This window comes from Ischnura elegans, chromosome 3 (genome assembly GCF_921293095.1).
Source record: "Ischnura elegans chromosome 3, ioIscEleg1.1, whole genome shotgun sequence".
NCBI lineage: Eukaryota > Metazoa > Arthropoda > Insecta > Odonata > Coenagrionidae > Ischnura > Ischnura elegans.
In genome coordinates this window covers 124,719,177-124,737,969 of record NC_060248.1, presented here as the reverse complement: position 1 = coordinate 124,737,969, position 18,793 = coordinate 124,719,177, and the positions used below count along the sequence as shown (strand labels likewise).

General features: G+C 40.2%; 2 protein-coding genes and 1 long non-coding RNA gene across 4 annotated transcripts in view; 1 reads left to right on the top strand and 2 right to left on the bottom strand.

Annotated features, from left to right (window-relative positions):
- The window catches only part of LOC124156514 (rabankyrin-5), a 141,000-nt gene that overhangs the window by 81,127 nt on the left and 41,080 nt on the right, over positions 1–18,793 (top strand). The window lies entirely within an intron of this gene.
- Positions 1–18,793, bottom strand: part of LOC124156515 — a 100,071-nt gene that overhangs the window by 69,539 nt on the left and 11,739 nt on the right. The gene's annotated exons all lie outside the window — the stretch shown is intronic.
- Positions 13,988–16,480, bottom strand: LOC124156517. The gene is made up of 2 exons (XR_006864341.1): positions 16,045–16,480; positions 13,988–15,379 (listed from the first exon to the last, which is right to left on the bottom strand). It is a non-coding gene; the product is annotated as an uncharacterized LOC124156517 (long non-coding RNA).

Sequence of the window (18,793 nt, the reverse complement as noted above, 5' to 3'; positions counted from 1 at the left end):
TTAGTTGGCTCAAAGTATTTATAGCGCTCAATTAAGTCATTTTAGACTTTAATTTTTAATAATTAGTTTGCTTTGTACTTTCCGAGGATATTTCTTTTAGTGATTAAAGGCCAAAGCGACGTAATAGGGAACGAACGCGTGAAACCGAAAGTAAATGTCACTGTATAACTAGCATCCGTTGTTCTAATCTCTTCGTAAACATGTATACATTTCTTACGAGAGCATGTGTGATGCAACTGGATGAGCTCGTGTCTAGCAGCGTGTGTGTGTAAACATTCCTCGGCCAACGTTCAGTGTCAAGTTCCCCTCTTGCGCTTGTGCAACGAACTAAAATAACGCATTTGCCTCCCTGAACTCAAGATTTTTGTATACACCTACTTGGTGATAGCGCCTCGTACCGAATTACGTACCGTGGGTCGCGCAAGTCATTTGTTTGCACGTTATGAGTCGCGTTGGAAGTTCTAGGACGCGTCTTGCTTGGCAAACACGTTGTCGTGGAAACGGGGTCTGGTCTGGTCTTTTGGGAAGTTCATCGACCTCGTTTTGGATTTTCAAAAGTCGGTTATTCCGCCTTGAGAGAAATATTTCCCAGATTCTTAAAAAATTCCAACGTCCTCTTTTTGAGTGTGTGATATTTTTGGTATTTCCCAGAGGCCCTCCGTAAAGAGGACCCATCATTCCCGCTCATCGCTAATGGAACGTCAAAAATCTGATAATGTTCATTTTAAATGCCATTGAATCCAGTAAATAAGCAAGTTCTACAAATCTATATTCGAGAATGACTTCGAATGGTTGGAGGCCCCGGTGGCGGCGGGGTAAAATCCTCACCCGTTACCTCTATCTAGGGCTTCTATCGTTATTTTACAGCTGTTAAGTGTTGGTATCGTTGCTGTAGATGCCTGTGAACAATTTTCGGGGTGTGTGGAAAAAACCGGTACACTATGAAACTTAAACATTTGTCTTGAATCATGCAGTCGGGATGGGACCACCTTAAATGATTTACGTATTGACCTATTGTTGACGGATCAGATGCCTTACAAATGGATCGGTGTTTTCGTGTTGGTGAGTGAGTTGCCAGAATCTGGTCTTGATCTTGGCACGAATCAATATTGTCTCGTCCCCCCCGGCGATAGGACTGAATGTGTTTGTCCCGCGACCCGAGCGACCTCACGACAAGCACCACCAATTCCATCCCTCGTCATCCAGTTGAGGCGTCGTCGTCGTCACCAATATCGCCACGTGCACTCATTGCCGTAGCGAGGAGAAGAATGGTCCGTACGTGTGGGTGGATTTGCGTGCCCTCGGCACAGATAGAGGCAGGCATTCACGATGAAGTGGCCGCTGGTCACGATGAAGTGACGCTAGAGAAGCTTAACGCCGAGAAACTTTGTCAATTTCGTGACAATTCCAAAATACGTACTTCTTACTCTATTTGTTGATTTGACGAGTAAAATTTTGTATGAAATATCATATATTTTCTGGAAATTGTATTTTGATGTCAGCATTATTACAAAATCTCGTGCAAAGATGCTGGTACCAGCATTTGAAAAAAATATTAAAACGAGAGTGTAAACATTGTGACGAAAAACTGGCGACTTTGTATTAACTTAAGAAAAGCCATGAAAATAAAGCGCATTCTCATGAAAGTATTATCTACGTATAAATTAATTAGCAATTAAGTGCAGTAATGGGGAACATGTATGAAATTTGTTCATCATACTAGTAAGTCTCGCTGAATAGACAATTTTCTCACGAGTCCAAATATATAAGCCAAAACTCTCCTAGTATTCCACAAACGTCATTAAATGCTAATTAAAAGTGCTAGAATATCGCTTGAAGTTGCGTGACCTGAAACGCCTTCTGACGTCATCGGACGGTACACCATTCACCTCGCTAAGAGAGTAGAGCCGTAGAGCCTTGAATGCAATATACATATCGAAGTAAAAGTAGCAATTATTTTCGCCAAAGTTTCGCTTGAGACCCTGTATAGACCGATTTTCTATCCACTTCCTCAGTCTGTCATCAGTGGATACTGTACCGTGACGTCACGCTCCGATGACGCCGTGTTTTCAAGCAGTCGATGAAGATTAATTTTTAAAGACTGGCTAAAAAATATTATTCATCCGCCAGATTTTCGGCGAGTACATTTGAGGTAAGGACCTTCTTATTAGAGTACATTTAAAAAATTGTGCATGTTCCCCATTCACTTCAAATCACGTAAGTCAAGCGAACAAAGCACTACGGTCGGCACAAAGATCTGGATATTTAATATTTCATTTTTTTATTTGAAAATTTTCATGTGCCCGGTGTGAGTCTACCAAAATCGAGTTTTCTTTTGCACTATGCCTGTAATTGCGTTTAATAAAGGCTCAAGCGAATCCGTATTTGCTTCGTATCGTAAACTAAATTTCTGCTCGAAATTCATCTAGGGCTACGGCTGAGGAGTACCTTCGTTTCGCACCGATATCTTTTATAGAAACTAAATAGAGAAGAGTGAAATGACTTTAATTTTGCTTTGAAGTTGCTCTTTCGGGGTTGTTTTAATTTTCAACCAGCATATACATGAGACATGTTAACAACAGACGAGTCACAGTCACAATTTACCAAGGCGTTTTCAGGTAGGATGAAAATTCCTGGACATTCAGTCATTCAGAGAAGGCCGCACTGTTGAAAGGACGTTTCCTATGTTCCGTATTCCTTCGCTCTATCGAAAAATTCCAGTCTCCTGTTGGAAAGGTGTTGGAAAGGAGGTTGGCATGAATGGAGGCAAGCGGTTCTAAGTTCCCCGGGAGGTTTAGGAAGGGGGTGGGGGAATTAGGGGAGGAACGCCCCCCCCCCCCCCGCTCAGTGGAGCGCTCCGTATCCTCATTATTATAGAGTGCTCGGGGCTGATCCGGTTGTCGTATTTCGTAACAATCGTCTACTTTCCTCCTCCATTGTTACTCCCATTGTTGCGTCACGGCAGGACGCGACTAGAATCGGGTTCGATTCACGGCCGGTCGATCGCTTCCGAGCGAGGCCTTCGGTCCAAGTGGAGTGACCATGGACGCAGGAATGATGGGAAGATCACCAGACGCTGCTGCAAGCCTACGATCGCCATGCTGCTGCTACGCGGAATTCAGCGGAACCGCTTTTGAAACCATCATTTCGTATATTGCTGCTGCTCGTACGAAAAGCCTTTGTATAGCACTGTCTCTGGTCATTTTCGACCATATTTTCAGATATTAGAGTAAACGAATTGGACCTCCAGCAGGCATAGTCTCCGTCAGTATTGCGGTATTTTGTCAGCGGTGGAGCTGACATTTCGAAGTGCATGCATTGGTGGTGACGGCGTTCGATGCTCTGACGACGTATCACACCCACTCTACACCTTTCGAAACGAATTATTTTTTTTCAATTTGGCTCGATATGTCATCTATCAAATTTTCAGATGAGGCAATGAAAAACCTTGCCATCATTTGTCTGTGTCTCGAATATGAAAATTCAACCACAATACGTATTTTCTCGGGGGTGAAGTTTTTGTTCTTGGGATCTGGTTAAGTGTTGGCGAAGCCCGGCCAAGGTGATGGCGTAACGGGAATATTTTCAAATCTAACCCAGAGCAGTCGACATGGACTTCTAGCAGCAAATTGCGCTCACCTCAACAACCGTAAAAAAAGAGCTCTTTTTTTACGACTTTTGAGGTGAACTACCATAAACCACGCACTTTTTGTTGTTGTTGCTATCGTTTTGTGGCCATGTGGTAAGTGTGCTTTCGTCTTGTGCTGTATTTGGGCGTGAACAGATCGACGTCGTCTATTTCCTACGTTTGACCTACTCCTGTTAGGAGTCTCATAGGAAATCCGCAATTTATCACCCGCTTTAAGAAATAGCAGTTCACCCATCATATTTAGAGAAATCTCATCTAATGTGAGCGCATCAAGTTTGTGTTATGCATTAAGTTAACTTGTTATCGGCCGTGAAATAGCATTTGCTATAATCGTTTAAGGTTTGCGTGGTGTGTTTTTGTTACCATTTGTGCCAAACAGAATTTTTTATAAAATTATTATATTCATAACATGTGTTCTATATTTTTACCATTAAGACCTGTGTCAGATTAATTAAATCGCTTAGTGTATGTTATGGAAATTTTGCAAGTTTAGCGCGAAGCTCTCACGGAAGAGTGCCACATAAAATAATCAGATTCAGGTCTAATATCAATTGTGAAATTTGACGCTATTTTAACACTTTTCAACGAACGTTGTTGCTCCACATTTACTAATAGCATTTCTTGTGGCTGTAAAAATTGTGGAAAAATGAAAATATATTTGTCGGAAATTATGAAAGGTTTTTTTTCCACAAATTTATGATAGCCAATAGTATTAAACACATTTAGCGTAGCTGGCGTTAAAAATTGTGGATAAAATAATAAATTTCCTCGGCTTAATTCGTTCAGCATTTGTAAGTGAATTTTTCTCGTTCTCTTTCTTGCGAAGATATTGTTTTGGACGCCTTGGGTCGATTCAATGTGCGTGAGTAATCGCGCATGTCGATGCGTGATGATGGTCAAAGGAGGAGGGGTTTGTCGCCCTTGGATGATTAAACGCACGCGTGATTGGAAACGTACGCACGCTCCGCTCCATTGTGTTCGTCTTCGTCGTGTCGAAGGGCGTGCGTGCTTCTCGTGATCGCAATGTGTGCCTTCTTTGATGTTTGTCCCCTTCAGGTGGCGGGCCTTCACTCTCGCTTCATAATTAGTTGTACTCAATCAATTTTCATCTAATTAAAAAAAGAAACATTGACCTAGAAACATTATAATATTCATACCTTCCTTTCCAAGTTGCAATTGTAATGACGATACCATCCCTCTTCAAGTTAGAATTTAGGGATTGAAGGAATGGATTACCCTAAAATGTAACGGAGAATTTCGGATGGATGTTTGACTGACAATGCTGTTACAATTACTGGCATTCATTTTTTTTTCGATTAAATGGAAGTTGCTAAAGAACATTCCACGTTGTGGACGGTTTATCTTTCACACTATGGTAACGCATTGCTTACTTAATTGATTAGAAAGTGTGGCTTCACTCGTCCCTACCTAGAGTGTGTGCCGAAAAATATAAAATAAAATAAAAATTTAAAGTAAAAATTTTTTCCGATGAAATTTATTGATATAATTTGTTTTCTCTCTTTTTTATCTTTTTTGGTGTCGCTTTCATTAAGTACTTAACTACGCTAATTTATCTAGTCGAGTGATGATAATATGGTTTGATAGTGTCTCTCGCACGTATATTTATCATTGTTGAGCAGCTTCCATTACCAAAACAAATCTTTAAGGCCGACATCATTTGTATCTTTGCTAAACGATTTTTTTCAGTGAGTTGATGTGTTTTCCGGTCGCCATGTTATGTTTGCGGTCAAAGTTTTATGTAGTATCATGAATGATTGTGGATTTAGTATTTTATTAATCACTCGGATGATGGGATTTTCATTCTTATTAATCCTCATTATTCGCATTTTCCGTCTAGTTAATTAACAAAAAAATGAACTTGCTAATAGAAACGGATTTCCTGATAGGAGAAGACGAATAGGGTAGTAGGGAGCTCAGGGAAACATGCCTTAATAATCACCTATTAAAACTGGGTAAGGGCGGAAAGTTTCCTTCGTTTGATAAGGTATTAGTAATAGTTTTTTAAGCCCAGCGCTACCTGCTAGCAGGGCACTCTGCTACCTGCTAGCATCCTGCGTCGTATCAGCGCTCGAAGCCTCGCCCCAAGGTCACCTCTCTTGCGGCAGCAGGAACCAGAACGACGTCACACGGAGTTTTCACAGCATTCATACTTAGCCGTCGCGTTTTCGCGCGCTTGAAAATTTTCCCTTTTCATTTAATCGCGAAAAATAGATATCGTCATTTAAAAATCTAAAAGCGTGAAATACGTATTCCATGAGTAGTAATCTTTCGATTTAGGCAATAAAAATAATAGGAAACCACCCTATTGGATATTAAGGGAAAATGAGTGGCGAGGTTGACTTGGCCACCCCTTCCGATTGCTCTGCGAATCGTAACTCATACAGTTGGGCGAGGGCCTCATGCGCCCTTGCGATACGATGGTGAGTGACATCATTGTTGACGTTGCTATAGAGACGTTGAGTGGTCCATGGAGCCGATGACCTTGCCCTTATGGCTCTCACGTCCTAAGTGTCTCTCATGTGTCCATTGTGTCGTGGCTGGCTGGCTGCTGCTCCTATCTGGACTTAAAGCCTTAAAGCGAAACCATTCTCTTCGTTTCGAAGGAATTATCTCCGTACCTGCATCCATTGGTTCTCGTTTTTTTCTGCTTTATTTTCCAGTTTCTTTAGTTGCGTTATTATTCTAACTGATGAATACATGTTTTGAAAGTAGCCACTTCCTTATCAAGATATGTACCGTATTTATCATATTTAAATAGTTGTGCTAGCGCTTTTTTCCATGGCTAAGATTGTTTATAATGTTAAATAAGTAATTAATCCTAAATTGGGTGAAGATCGGTGGATAATTAAACAATCGATAAAACCCGACCATAGCCCAAAATTATTACATTTGAGTGTTTCGTATGTATTTCTTCATAGCAACCAGATTCTTACGAGTGTTTTATTTGTTTATTTATTGATTTATTTCTCGTCCTTGTTGTATCTGTGGATGAAGTAAAAATAAGTTCTAATCTTGTCAACGTTTTAATTTTCAAAGTCGGATTGGAATCGATTGTGGAAGTACTAATGGTAACATATATCAAGGTTGTTTATGCGTCCACTTCCCACTTGACCCCTCGAAACGGTGGAAAATATTCGGTTCCGTACTGATAAGATGCGTTGAAAGCCGTGATTGATTTCTCGCTTATTACTACATCAGTTGATAGTGACTGGACCAGGGTCCTGACCCCACTCCTCTCGGTGTGCCTGTGTTTACTCTCGAGCAACTACTAGTGTGTGAACTCAAGGTTTTATTATTTCTGAGTCGAATAAGAGGACTTACGCGTACGACTCTCATTTTGTGTGGGTCCTGAAATATCCCTCGCGATTTTGCTCGTATCGATTCTCTTGTATTTTCTTGCTAGGCGAGTTTCTATGAGTTTCATCGACTTGAAAGCTCAATGAAAACTAATGTGGGGGAAATCACCAGTTTCTTTGTCACATTCTAATCCGTATGTTGATCTGAATTATCAGAGCTAGAGGTCACCCCGAACTAAGTCACAGGTGTTTGAGAGAGTTATTAGGGCACAGAGAACAAGAGAGCCACGAGGCCAAGGTTTCCGCTCCGACACTATGGCAACGGCAACAATGACGTGTATTCAAGCTCCTCTTCGAGCAAAATTCGCCCCGCGCATAATCATTTAATTCGTTTGTTACGCCGCCTGTGGCGTCCACGCTCATTAGGGATCACTTGTGTCCCTTGCGGAGAGGCGGAAGTCGTTCGGACCGTATTAGTCGAGTGCTTCGCGAGTAGCGCGATTGCGGACACGTTTGGGTTATGAAGTTGAATCACCCCAATATAGTATTTATCTCTTGCATCAAGCAGCATGTTCTGACTATTTCACTTACTAACCCACGCACAGTCCGAACCACTGAAGATACAGTAATGGCATTTTCAGGATATATTCCTCGTGTCAGGTGCACTAAATAAGGATTTTTGCGAGAAACAATATTTTTGGTTGTTTTAAATCCATTAATGAGGGAGTATTGACTCCCAACAGAAAATCATTGATTTCTCTACTCTGGTTTTTACGTATGCATTTTGATAATACTTCCATTCGAGATATTTAGTGGAAATTCTCATAATTGCGGGGAAAATAGATACTGTATTTCCGTTATTCCTTCATTTTTTTCTAAATGCTTTGTATTCTGGGGATAATTGCATTTTTATATCCAAATGTATCAAGTCCCCCATCATTTCAACAATTGAAATTAGCCGTAGCGTAAATGTGAATGCAAAGCAATTTGAAAAGCATTTTAAAACCATCTTCAACTACATTCATGCCGGCAGTGTTTAAAATACATTAATCAAAATGAATAATATCCCTTCATGTTTCCTCTTCCCCCTCTCCGTTGAATTTCAGAGGTTACATATATCATTGGCTAGTCTCTCTTAAGTCATCCCATCTCTCCCTTACCCTCTCACCCCCATTCCCTGAAATACTGGTGAGACTCACAGGCGAGGGTGTTGGTCGTGGATGATCGCCTCGGCAACAGAGAGCCGTGAGGAGAGGTGGATGGAACAACTCCACCGGTCGCATTTTATTTCCTTCCGTTTGAATCGATTACGACTTTCGTTACCATCTCCAATTGTATGCAGTAGAAACATATGATAAGTAGGTCGTCAGTTAGGATGATTTTAAAAATTACTCTTTGCAAACGTTACCTTATTTAATGAATGCCATATTCAGGGCCACATATAAATCATATGGGGTACAAAACTTACATATAATTGTCAATTCAACTAAATCCAACACCTAGGGGAACAGTTACCTTAGAATTTGTTACGTGCATCGCCATTGTTATTTCATAATTGGATTAATCCTCCAGCACTCAAAGTAAGTGCTAAAATTACCTAATACTGGTAGATATGTATTCATTCGGGTGTACATTTCTGTATATTTACGTTTTGTTATGTTTTTAAGCATTTAAATATGTGTTTATAATTGTTTACACCGACATCCAGCTGCCCTGTTGTCATGCAAACAATTGAATGTCGTTTTCATGTTGCAAAAGCACATGTTAGACTAATAGAGGTCTCTTTTAGTGGTTCTTAGAACCTTCATGCTGCTTTTTTAAGTTCTGTCGTCATATTTATTTAACTTAACCTGCGAAGTAGCAATAACGATGTACTTGAATAACAAATTCCAAGGTAACTATCCCGATTAAAACTGTTCCTTAGATGTAGGTGGTGTACCCTCTTACGATTCTTTCCACGTAGCCCCGAAGATCGAATCCATTCAATTCCAAAACTTTGACAAAGAATGATTTTTTTAACCGCCCAAACTGGCTACCTATTCTCGATATTTTTCATGGTATGAAAAATTTTATCTCCAAGATTTACTTTATATTGTATCGATTTTGATAAATAAGCTATGAGACGGAATTTTAAAATTGAGTGACGGAAAAATATTGAGAAAGATGTATTCTGTACGCCTAGAAATTTTCAAGATGAGAACTTATGTTTTGAATGAGTTCCTATATGGTTGCATTAATTAAAGTAAACAGCCAGGATTCGTCAATTGTGCTATTGAATTATTAATTTAGTTATATGGTGATGCCATTTTGAAAAAGCTAAAACACTTAATAACTGCATTTCAAACTGGTTAGATTGCTGTAATATGATGATTTTTTTATTCTTGTTGTTCTGCGGGTTCTATCCCCCTCAACCCTGCAATTAAGCCGCTGGTTTGGGGGAGTGAATGGTTTTAGCAATGCCCAGCCATTAAAATAATGACCAAAAAATCTCCTGTGTGAGAAACAAGTACGTTGGTACGAGAATACTTTCTATTTGTCACTGATTTTCTGGAGCACTCATGGGAGAATAATCAGCAGCTTTTTTCACTTGGAATACCCAATCTATGGTTAAATATTACTTAGGCATTGACCTCATTTGCCTGCGTACGTGTATGACGGTTGGAGAGAGTACCTACGTTTACGACTCTTTTAAAGTTTTCCAGTCCTTGGCATGAGATTGGAAAGAGAGAGAGAGAGAGCTGAGATATGTGCTGCTCATAGACCATGGAACGGCAATGAAACCCTCTAGCGGTGTTTTCCTTCTCTTTTTTTATTTCTCCATTATTCGTACTCGTACGCAGGAACTTTTCGGGTTCTTGGAAGTCGCAACTTTTATCGTTATTATCGTAATTCGAGAGAGAGAAGATTTTTGTAAACCTAAGATGGGAGACGGGACGACTCAATCGGTTAAATCATGAGACACGATGGTCTAGTGTGTAAATTATCGTTGAAGGACAGTTGGGAGGGGAGAATTGCACATGTAGGTCAGGCATGAGATGCATAGAGCAGATTTTGGAAGGACGTTAAGCAGAAGAATTACGTGGGCGTTAATTTTCACTCCAATTATGTAACTTTTCATCTTTTGGAGGTCAGTCTTTGCTGCCATAAACCATACAGGTGAAGCATATCTTAAAACAGCTTTTAACGTAAATTTGTTCTGCGTCACTTTTGTTTTCAGAGAAAGTTTGTATTTCTTGCGTAGTAACGGCCATAGTAACGCAGCAGGGGCTTTGGATTTTGTAGTCGTCATGTGAATGTGCTGCTTCCAGCTCAATTTCTCGTCTAGAATGACGCCGATGAATGTTTTCTTCTCTGCTCGCGGGATCTTTATATTTCCGCAGACAATTGGAGTGCCCATGTCTGCGGAAAAATGTCACGAGAACACATTTCTTGGGGCTTGCAGTTAATTGTCAAGTATCGGCCCAATATTAGTATGTGTCATATTGTCGTTATAGTAGCTCTGCTGTTGTTTGGGGGTTTGAACGCTGTGAAGGTGGTATCGTCAGTGTGTAGTAATGTCTCTGTGCCGGAAATGAAAGGAAGATCATTTACGAATGACTTAAATGAGGTCAGAGGAAGTATGGATCCTCAAGGGACACCTTTGCTCTGACGCCCAAAGTGAGAAGCGCATAAATCAGGGTTTATGCGGGACGGACTCGTCTATGTAGTCCCCATCGTCTGTGCCCCCGAACTGCCCCCCAAAAGAGGGAAATTCCATTCCCTCCGAGCTCCCTGCTTTACTTAATATTTCTATTGACAAAATTTCCGTAATTCGCCTCAAATTTTCCCTATCTATGTGACGAGGAGAGTCCTGGGTAATTTACATTTCCGTACTACCCCGCAAGTCGCCTCCATATATTTGGACACCAGCCGCTACAACATAAAAATGAAATCCTCTGGCGAAGTTCTAGCCCAGCATTTATGTAAACCCTTTATAGTTCGGGGGGAAAACGAATTCCTATACATATCCTTTAGGCATAACATCTCTCTTAATTTATCGTGTCGATCGGACATGGGTATGTAGTGGGGTTCTAATATCATGTTCTTCGTGTCGCTCTTAAAGGCCGTTTTACACGGTACACGAAATTGCGCAATCTGACGTACGTGCGAAGGCGCAATCAAATTTGCGTCGTGTAAAGCGGTGAATTGCTAGAGCACATGCGAAATGCGTGGATGCGAGACGGCAAAATCGCCCCTGTTCTAATTTCGTTCATACATTCGCGCAGTTCCACGCCATATTAGAAATTAATGCAGCTCTAACCTGCGCAATTCCGTGCCCCGTGTAAAACGGCCTTAACAATATTCATTATCAACTGGTGAAGCTATCTAGGCCTAGCGCGCAACCTCCAAATGAATTTACCCTCGGATGACGTCAACAAAATTGAGTAGATGCGGTAAAGTTTGCGTTTTTTATGCACGAGTGATCTTGCTAATTCTAAGACTTTTGCATGGCCAGCCATATCTCACATTCGTCGGTCAGGTTCATGACTAGTGTAGTGATTTCTGGCTAAGAATAATGTGCTAGGCACTCCCTCGTCTGCTTCTCTCCATCTTTCAATCGCTTGCTCACGTGTGCGACGGCGACGACAATCTGCGAGACTCACATTATTTAGCGCGTTTCAGCAGTACCGGTAAACCAAGTTCACCACAACCAGCCAGTTCACCTACATTGCAATATTATTGTGCGCATCTGTTTGTGTTGCATGTGTAGTGTTTCGTTTGTGATAGCTGAAGCTTATATACTAAATTGAGAACATTGTTGATTTCACATTGGTAATGGAAAGATTAACGTTTTTACATATTTTATGATATTTTGTCCTAAATTTTGCAGCGCTTATAAAGCGGGTAGTCCAGGCGCTGCCGGTGAAAAATCCTCTCCAGCGGTCGTGCATCAGAATACGCGGGAGGGGAGTCAATTGGCACAAACAAGTGTCAAGGGACCAGTGTTACTTTTCCTGTGTATCACTCGATCATTTTATCCGTCATTTCCTAGTGATCACTATCGCGTTCAATAGAGTGATCAGTCGCAAATGATCGTCGCTGTCAATTGTTTTTCGCGATCACAATCGCGATAAGGATTCCTATTACTGTTTTTCATCACCCGTCGCTTTTTCCGTCGCTAAAACCGTCCCTAAAACCCCATGTCAGCCAATCGGAACGCATGCCCGTATGGAGCGATTGCAGCGCAACGTTTGACAATCGTGGGAACGATATAGTTAAACAAACACGCTATATATATTTTCGTGATGCGGGTCCTATGACAACGAGCTGTGATATCGAAAGCGATGCGAAAGCCGACGGCGGGAGTGACCGTATGATTCAGAAAAATGATCACTAGAGCGATCACTTTTCGCGACGAAAGAAAATGATCGTGTGATTCAGGCCTAAGTGAAGGAGGGAATTGAAGACAGGCGCGCGATGCACGCTAAATTTCCTCTCACGTGTTCGGACCTCGCTCCTCTACGTTCCTTTGTTTTTCTTTTCTCCCCGCAGCGACTGCACTGGCAGCTCCAACGCATCACTCCCGATCGGAATTTGCTGCCGTATTTCTAGTTTAATGCTTGTGATTCCATCTTTGATTTTAATTTTTTTCTCGAGTAGACTCTTGTCAGCATTTGCCCAAGTCTCGAGCATGCAAATTTAACCCCTCTAGTATTTCTCTTAGGTTAGGTTATTTCCATACTTGAGATACATGAAAATGTTGACAGGAGTATAGTCTAAACTTCCCGGAGGTGTGGGGACGATTCCTTAATTTTAGAACACGCAATACAGAATGAAAAAAAGGAAAAAATAATAATGTAGTCTTCGGTAGAGGTGCCTTCCCTTAAACTTGGAACTAAATTGATTCCTTAGCCGCGAGGAAGCAAATGCAGATGTGTGCCCGCAAGTGTTGGCAGTATGCCCTCAAAATGCCAAGATGATTGCGTAGCGAGGCAAAAATCGGTCGAGGATGCGTCTGCAGCGTCCTCTCTGCACAGAGAAAAATGTTCAGGCGGTACGCCTAAACGTTCGGCCCTCACGACCAAATACTTTAATCGGTATGGGGCTGACTGAACTTTTCAGTGAATTCAACAGAAAAGTCCAGTCACACCAGTTTAGATACTCCCACCAAATTCTTTCCTGCGGGTGACAAAATGATGCAATTGTTGCACAGGAACAATCTAAATAGTATGACTAAATGAAACTTCATCATAATGTCTGAATTGAGTCAGTGCTATTAGTCAAACACGACCAGATCCATAATCTCAACTACCATCTGTGATGGAGTTTGGGTAAAACCAAGGATATTGATAGAGGGTTTAGTCACCTTGATAATAAAAGAATAGGCACTGCCTTTACAGAATTTGATTAATTTGACTAAATTGTTTAATTAGCCTGTTTGAAATTTTTTAATTAAATTGGTCAAATGCTTTACTAATTTATCTTTTTTTAACCCCCTTGCGGTTGGTTTAAAAGTTAACGTACAAGCTGGTATTTTGATTAATTTATCTCCCCATAAATAAGATAGACAATAACTGGACCTTTTTTTCGCATGAAGTTTATTTATTAAATATCTTTAGTATATACAACAATATTTTGTTCATTCTCAAGTATTCGTGAAAACGGACAGCTTAACATTTTGCATTCAAAGCATGAAACATTTTCAGTTAAATCAACACAAAATGATGACAGATGATAACTCCATGATATTGTAGTAAGTTGAGAATAAAAAAGGAGACTTCATTAGAAGTATTGACTATAATTTAATTTTACATTTCCAAAATTGGGAGATCCTAACTCATTGGCACCCACCACAGTACAAGAACTGTCTTTAAATTTGATACCGTTTAAAATGACATTTGTGGATGCTCTACACCAACCTTGGAAAAAATTTGGCATCTTACTTTTAACTATAGGAAAACAATGCATTTTATCTGCTTGAATGACATTGCAGTTTGAACTGAAAGTTATCCTTTTATGAAATCCTTTTTGAGATAGAAAGCGGTAGGCTAAACTTAACCAAGTTTTAATACAAATAGACATTGGAGTGTCGATACGACTAGAAATAACAGTAGCATTTCGTTGTAACATTCTATGCCTTCTTTCAAAGCGCATACACCACGTATGAATTAGTGGTCCGCAGTTAGAACACAGCAGTAATGAATCATGAAGCGAAACTTGGGTTTAAAGGAATTACCAAATAACCTAATATAGTATGTATAGAGAATGATGTTGAACAATAAGGTAATGAAACTGATCGATTAACTCAACTTGAATTGATGTACAACACAGGATTTCAACAATATCACGTAACATTAAGAAAAGTCTCCTAGATGGGTCGTCTTCAGGTACTAAATTTCCTATCATAGGGGCAACGCACAAAACGAAATTGATCATTTCACTGGCTGATATTCTAATAGACCCACTACATAGTTCCTCTTCAGCAATAGCGACAGGTTTATTAGAAACCGTATCTCCATATTTAAAAATAATAATTCTAAAGCTAAGCTGATCTAAGGTGCAACATTTCTTGGAAATTAAGTCTGGCATAATATTTATAAGGCCATATTTGGCTACAAACTCTGACTAACATAACTAACTAAAACTATGACTATGACGACTTCTAATATATCATGCCTCAAGTCGAGGCTTCCCCCTTCTAGTACGTTGAACCCTTCTACCTTATTCCATATACATGTTTCCATCATTCCAGTAAGAGAACAGTTACGCACTTCAACATCAGCATTGTAGGTTTCAACAGTTCTCAATAGTTCCTTTTTTTCTCCAGCGCATGAGCAGGACTCAGATTTAGTAAGTTTAAAAATTTGACAGATATAAGTAGCACTAAAGCTCTCTATAAATCCAAGAATACAATTAAAACCAAGATTGTCACCAATAATCGATCCCAATGCAAAATACACTTGAACATTTCCATGCTCTGTCACAACAAAAATACCTTGATAACTAAGAAAATTTAACCCTTCAATGAACTTACCAGAAATAATATGGTTTCTTGAAGAATCAAAAAAAGGATTATCGGGCTTCCAGTAATTAGAATGGAAAAACATAGTCAGAACTCTAAACTAGACATAAATTCAGAGGGGAGACATGGACAATACAGATAAACTGTTCCTAGTTTGTATAGTCCACTATGAGAGCCTAAAACAAATTCCAATTTCATGATCATCAAGAAATAATAATACGACAATTACCTAACATAACTAATTAGGACTAACAGTCTTTCCTTGTCTTCTTGTTCAAAGGAGGCTCGTCTCGCACAGAGTCGATGTTAGCACGGAATGCCTTGCAAAATTTCAGAAACTGGCCTGGCGTCAGTAATCTTTGTAGAGTATCTCATCTAGTAGCTGAAAGGCTACTTTGTCGATTTCTGCTCCTTCAAAGAAGTACAATGGTTAAAACTTGATAATTAAATTTAAATCAAATTAAAATTGAATTAAAACCATAAATTAGGTGTTAAATGTAAGTTTCTGCAAAACAAATACAATAAAGAGGAGAAAAATACGCCTGCAAGAAGGATTGAACGTGGCCCCCCCGCGTTGTAACAACGGTCTCTAACAACTAGTCTAAATCGGTTACCATAATAAATATTTACAAAAACGTCGCAATATATTATTATTGTAAATAACGAATCTTTGTTTTGAAATGTGAATAAAATGTGACTACAGTCTCCATTTGTAAGTTTAAGAGGATTACTAAATGCACACAGTTACATTACGTAGTTATATATCAATATCAAACGTAATGCGTAATAAAACTTAATTTGCAGGCTTTTTCCTATCAATATGGGTTAACTGTAACAATTGACTAAATTATGAAATATCAAAAAGTTCGATGAAATCTATCAAAAGCGTTTGATAAAATAAATCAAGTGCTTAATAATTTACTCCAAGCTTTAAGTATATTTAACAAAAATACTCCCTATCACACAAGTTTGTTCGTTTCAATCAAATCTTATTTTCCGTGTACGCTGTGCGATCTTACGTAAGTAGAACCACAGCACAAGAAACGTCATGATTTAAAGAAAAATGCTACACTAACCTTTGAAAAGTGCGATGAGGTGAGAAAACCCCCATTTCTTTAAAATGTTTTCAACTTCTGAGTCCATTACTGAAGGAAGTCCGCCGGCTGCGAGAAACGAAGTTGAATTAAACGAGACTGAGGTTGAAAGTGCGCACCACACGCGCCCTGCTATTAAGCACTAACTGGCAGAGCTTCGGTAACTATGTACGTAGAGCTTCAAGCATACCGACAGAAGATGAGTAGTGATGACTTCTGAACAGGGTTGACTAGACGCGTTCCATGTTATTTGTTGGAGATACTCTGGGCGATGTGACTAAACTAAGCTAGAGGGGCAGCGCAAAGCGTTTAGACAATCTACCAAAATACCTCGGATTACGTGACAGAGTGTCCAATAATTGCCATAGAGGGGGCGGACTGGATAGCGTTTAGTTGTAACACCCAAAGTTGTTTTCTCCGTGTGAATTCCGTTGAGACGAAATTTGTTTAATGGCTTTCTAAGCGCGTGCGTGTTCGACTCAGTTCACCCTTCACCACCGAGTATCTCTCTTACCAGCCCACGAATTCATCGAACACTAGGAAGCAAAAATTATAGTAGTCTTGCTAGATAAGTAACTCGCCGATTATGCTGAGGGTCGCGGGATCGAACCCCATCAATTGCATGCCCCTAGTTCTGCCATAGCTTTGCGCCAATATTAAGTTATCTGTTTGCTAAAAATTATAATATTTTAAGTCCCATATTTATAGCTAGTCCTCGTCAGTCCTGGCGACTTCTATCGACAGATTTTCTAAAAATTGAGGGAACAGATACTCCGATCGGTGTTAAAATGAAGAGTTAGTGTAGTGAAAAAAATTGAAAATCAGATTAAGGCGATCAAAAACTTGGGAAAACTTCCATTTTCGTTGCTAAGTTGGTAAGCATAAGGACGTCATTAGTTAAGGTCAGCTTTTTCGTTTGGGGCCCACTGGAGGGGTGGGAGGCTAACGCCGAGACACGCGGAGTGGACGCGCGCCAAGGAGGCGAGTTGAATTTGATCATGAGGATATCCGACTCCCTCCGACTGGAACTGCACGCGTGCCTTTCGGAGCGCATCGCTGGCCGTGACCGCCTGCTTGAAGGTTACCCGCGAACAGGCCCACCCCCCGACAATGGCTCCGATGAGCGAAGGATTTAATTGGCCGCAATTTGGAGGATGAGAGCAGAAAGACGATGACCGCTTCCCTCGTGAGGATCGTCTCGCCAGGACGCCTCGCTCTCTTTGGGTGGAGAATTTTCGTTTACAATGCTCCATCTGGATCATTTTTAATATTTAACCAAAAGAAATACTTTGGGCTCTTTCGAAAGTAAATGAAAAAATACTAAATGAAAAAAAAGAAATAATGACAATAAAAAATTATATCAACCCCAAAAAAAAAATATAAATAAAATCAATCAATAACAAATATATATAGGTACATAATCATCAAAAAATATATTATTCAAAGAAATTAATAATGAATAAGAGGGAAAAAATACATTTATTTATCATTAATATTATAACAAAATTGTAAATTTAACACATATTTCAATGTAACCCAAGCCTATTAATATATGTACCCAAATATATTTGTCAATGTATTAAATGAAAAAAATGTTATTTTTAAATTACTCATTTAATAGTTATAAGTTTCTGCTCACACAAACAGAACACTACCCCAACAACATAAACAATTGCGCACAAAACCAATCTAATGTCAACTGGCTGGTTAGGGTGAACTGGTTCACCAGTACATCGGGAACAAGCCTGCGGCGCATCAATTAATGCGTGGTCTTTCGAAAGTGCCGATAATGAAGCGGAGTTGATTTCGAGTTCGCTTGATGACGGAGGACAGCCATATCAAATGACGAATTATGTATCAACCTCCTGCGGAGGAGACATTTAGCGGTCATCGCCGAGTTTTAAAAAAATGAGCGCCTAATTTTTCGGTAAGTGCCAATCGTACCGAAGTTGTTAACGCGGTCAAGAACCTCACGCGATCTGATTGATGATTCGGCCCCGCACCGCGAGTGGCGCTCACGCTCTATGCATCAGTATGCACCCCTTCCCCCACGGTGATTTAATTTTCCCCGGGCGAGCACCCCTCACGGTCAAGGCGACGATGGTGTGGGGGGTGAATCCACCTCCATCCCCTCAATCCACCCCCATTGTGATGGGGGTGACTACCTCCCCTGTCCTCGTCGTCGGCCGTGTCATTCATCTCGGGTTGGTGCGAAGAAAAGCAGTTTCCCTGCACCCACAAGCGTCTTGCCCACTACTCACTGGTCTCCACTCCGAGAACAATCCTTGTATCTGTTCACTGGGAGAGGCAAATGGCGTTGTTTTGGTGCCTGATTGTCTCCGGAGGATATAAGGGGCTGGAGTATAATACCCATCATATTAACAATCGATATAATTCTAAGATTCTAATATATTAATAATTGTATGTCATTCTTAGCAGTGGCGTAACTATGGGGGGGATGAGGGGGATAGATCCCCCCAAAGCCTCAGAGAAATAAAAAAAAATTTGCCTAGTTTAGACGTATAATATCTGCATCCGCTTTAACTTAAAGATAATTTAATATTGGTGTAAAAAGTTTTTCCAGGCATGCCATTTTTCAAAAATATACCCCGGATCCCCTGTTGCCCAAAGGGGTCGCTACCCCAGTCACCCTCATCATCCCCAAACCATATTCCTAGTTACGCCACTGAGTCTAAGGATTTCAATTTGCTAGTCATTATACATAATGCGC